Source organism: Sminthopsis crassicaudata, chromosome 5 (assembly GCF_048593235.1).
Source record: "Sminthopsis crassicaudata isolate SCR6 chromosome 5, ASM4859323v1, whole genome shotgun sequence".
Lineage (NCBI taxonomy): Eukaryota > Metazoa > Chordata > Mammalia > Dasyuromorphia > Dasyuridae > Sminthopsis > Sminthopsis crassicaudata.
Genome location: NC_133621.1, coordinates 131,009,870 through 131,014,010, shown reverse-complemented (window position 1 = coordinate 131,014,010; position 4,141 = coordinate 131,009,870). Strand labels below are relative to the sequence as shown.

The 4,141-nt window shown below is 37.1% G+C and overlaps 1 long non-coding RNA gene across 1 annotated transcript; it reads left to right on the top strand.

Annotated features, from left to right (window-relative positions):
- The first annotated feature begins 1,475 nt into the window (after window positions 1–1,475).
- LOC141543274 (uncharacterized) lies at window positions 1,476–3,915 on the top strand. Its single transcript, XR_012482399.1, has 2 exons — window positions 1,476–3,050; window positions 3,201–3,915. It is a non-coding gene; the product is annotated as an uncharacterized LOC141543274 (long non-coding RNA).
- The last annotated feature ends 226 nt before the right edge of the window (window positions 3,916–4,141 follow it).

The following is a 4,141-nucleotide window of genomic DNA, read 5'->3' as shown; positions in this document are numbered from 1 at the left end:
TGCTCATAGACCTCTCGTGATTCCCATTTATTTCCTGGTATCTATCTCCAAACTACTTTTCCAACACGTTTTCACATAACTTATCTGCATGTATTCTGTTTTAACAGCAAATTGGGGTTATTCATTTTTTTCCTAAATGCAATAATTTTATTCACCATCTTCATGAATTCATCACATCCTGTGAACTTCACTCTTTCATTTCTAGAACTTTAGATTGGGGTACCACTAGTCTGATACCACTAGTCTGATTACTGAATGCATTTCAAGGATTGCCACTTCAGATTGGTCCCATCCATCCCCCAATTTATTCATTAGTCATCTTATTACCAACTTATTACTACCTATGTAACTTCTACCCCTCTAATCAATTTCTAATTCTTTAACTGTAACCAAATCAATATTGCTATTACTCCTAAAAGGATTACACCAATAAATATCTTTATGGTTTCACTAATCATCCATATACCTTTCCAAATCTATTTCACCTGTTCAGCAGTTCCCTATCTGTATTGTGTTCTTCTATTTAAATGTATACTCCTTAACGACAGTAATTGTTTTACCTTCTATGTTTGTATTTCCAGTTCAGAATACAGTTTTTGGCACATAGTAAGCACCATATAAATGAAGTTTTTCTTCATTGAATTTCCTGGAATTCATTTCCATATATAAAAGGTCTTGCCTTCATTTTAGACTCATTTGATTTAAACAGTAAATCTTTCATTCAAAGGAAAAAAACACTTTTGATATATAATAATGCTCTCCTTTTGCTGTAGTCACGTTTATATGGATTCTCATGGACTTTGCAAGGTATTTGTCACATACTCCTTGAATTTTCATTATGAAATCACTTTTATTACAGTGGATAATAAGTGTATCTTTTAAAAAAAATTTTTATTATACTTTTTACTTACCAGTTATATGCATGGGTAATTTTACAGCATTGACAGTTGCCTTACCTTTTGTTCCAATTTTTCCCCTCCTTCCCCCCTTCCCCAGAGGGCAGGTTGACCAGTAGATGTCAAATATATTAAAGTATAAATTAAATACAATATATGTATACATGTCCAAACAGTTATTTTGCTGTACAAAAAGAATCAGACTTTGAAGCAGTTTACAATTAGCCTGTGAAGGAAATCCAAAATTCAAGTAGACAAAATTAGAGGCATTGGGAATTCTATGTAGTGCTTCATAATCATCTCCCAGAGCTCTTTTGCTGGGTGTAGCTGGTTCAGTTCATTACTTCTCTATTGGAATTGATTTGGTTCATCTTATTGTTGAAGAGGGCCACGTCCATCAGAATTGATCATCATATAGTATTGTTGTTAAAGTATATAATGATCTCTTGATCCTGGTCATTTCACTCAGCATCAGTTCATGTAAGTCTCTCCAGGCCTTTCTGAAATCATCCTTGCTGGAGCCTCTGCCCCACACCCCAAATACCAAGAACTGATAAGCAATACATTGAAGCATGAGAACATCCTGCCATAAAATATCACAAGGTCACACATATCTACCACCAGATGTTCCTTAACCACCAAACGTTCCCCTAGTCACGTAGTCACAGAACTGTTTTTTCAAACCTATACTCTGGAAACATATATAAGCCTTGTACTTTCCTTCAATAAATGAGCTATTCTGCTTTGCACAGAGTTGTCTCCGCCTCTTGCTTTCTTCACCCATTCCCAGGTTGTAGCCTTACCAGCTTTGCTTACAGGTTGACACGTGGCTTCAGACCCCCCTAGTTCGAGACCCGCAGGTTGGGTCAATTGGCACCCTCGAACAGGGACCTGAAGATTCGCGGCAGCCCGGCAGATCGGCGAGGAGAAGGAACGTACCCGTCTGGCCAGACCCCCCCCCTACTTCAGCAATCAAAAGACTGCGAACGGTGAGTATGCCATCTGCCGCATTCATGGGTTCCCAACTCTCTAAAGAACAAGCTTTTATAAAAGATCTCAAAGAAAGCTTTAGAGAAAGAGGCTTAAAAGTTAAGAAAAAGGATCTTATAAAATTCTTTATCTATATTGACAAAATTTGTCCCTGGTTTATAATAAACGGTCCAGAAATACACCCCACTAAGTGGCAGAGAGTAGGTCATGATCTGAATGAAGTTCTTAAATGAGAAGGACCTGATTCCGTCCCCATAAATGTTTTCCCTTATTGGACTTTAATCAATGAAGTTGTAGAAAGTGCCGCTTCTGACGGCGGAATAAGACAATTAATTATCAATGCAGAATCTTATCTATGGCCGCTGTCTCATGCTGCCTCTATGCAATCCCTTCCCACACATTGCCTCTTAAAATTCCCTCTACAAAAATGAACAGAGAAAGACGCGCTCCTTGATTTTTAGAATCAAGAAGAAGCAAACAGCCTGACTGCTTAGATGCAGTTAGATGAGGCATGGGACAAAAAATAGTTAAAGCCCATATCAAGCCAACAGATTCAGGAGTATATGCTTCACAATTATATAAACTCTGTAAAAAGAATGGAGTGGATCTTAACTTAAAAGCATGCAGAGCCTGGATAGAAAAAATAGAGCTCTGTGTCTGTCTGTGTATGTTTGTCTGCTTTGAATTTTTTGTTCTGTGTTAAAAGTTAGCAAGCTCATAAGAGATAAGAATTCAGCCTCTGTGTTACAGGCTTAGAAAAATAACAGGCTGAATTGTGGAAATTGAAATTCATTCAGAATAGTAATTCTTTCATAGTGGTTCAAAATGTATTGGTCTTAAAAATTGTTTGTGATTTTAAACTTTTTAACCCGTTGTACCAATTTGTAAGTAAAACAAAAGAAAAAACTTGACTATTTTAAACTGGTGGGAAAGTTTTCTCTGAAAAGCAGATTTTCAAAGCCTGCTAAAGGGGAGTAACGGCATTACAATCTTATCTGCTTAATACCGCCTGGGAAGCTTCTTACTAGTGGCCTTGAAGCACTCAGGCAGAAAAAAAAAAAAAAAAAAAAAAAAAAAAAAACTATTTGGTTTGCTTCTGAAACATTGGGTAATTTGTTATCATTATGGGTTATGAATCTTAAAGTTTAAAGTTTAAAAAAATAGGTGATTAAAGAAAAGGGACAAGAGAGATTGATTTACAAAAGCAATTAATAGTTTAAATGAAGTCAGAAGAGTTATTGGTTTGGAAGTGTTAGGTTTAAGTAAGTAAGCATTGGGAAGAGAGAAACAGAGAGATGGGACAGGAGAATAAAGGTGATTTAAGAAGGATTTATTAGTGGGAGCAAATGATTTCAAGAAGAAATCAGTGGGAAAAAGAAGGAACTTGTTGGAAAAGGTAGTCACAGAGAGATGACTGTGAGACGGGATGTATTTTTGCAGGGGGAGAGCAGCAATAGGAAGCTGCAGCTGTTTCTGGTTGAAGAAAGCAAACTGATTTAAAGGGATTCAAAATTCTTCCTTGTATCCAATATTTGAAACCAAGGATTTGTTTTTTAAGGAAATATGTTATGTCTTTACTTTAACATCTGAAAACTTACACAACTAAACAGGCTTATTGCTCAGACTCCTCCCTTAGGGTTTCAACAGTGCATGAGTTCTAGCTTGGAGACGGGGTCCTGGTTAGGACATGGAAGGAGGACAAGCTGACCCTGAGCTGGAAAGGACTGTTCCAGATCCAGATACAGCAGTGCTACATAGGAAAGAGAGTGGACTCTGAGGGTGTGGACTTCCCAACTAAATGCAGAGAACAAGCTGAGACAAACATTGAAATGCAACTGATGAACTGTGCATATAAAATCTTGATAGCAGTATTGAAACCTCACTATTAGATAAAATATCTATTACTGACACCTCCCCCTCCTACAAAACATCCTCCATCAATCATAAGAGTTCCTAAAACTTGTACCAATAATGTAACTTTTCCTCCTCTGATGAATTGTGTTAGAAAGAAAAGAACCTGGTATGATACCCTATTTGGTGGTGCTGGAACTGGTTTGGGTATAGTTAATTCAATAGACCTTGAGACCTTGGCCAGCAGACTGCGCAGTGCTGGGCAAGATGTTTCTCAAGCTTTGACTGTAAATGCTCAATAGTTGCCCACAATGATCCTACCCCACCAAAATACGTTAAAATGTCAAGGCCAATTCTTACAAGTTTTTTAATGATAGTATTATTACTAGTTTGGGTTTTACTTG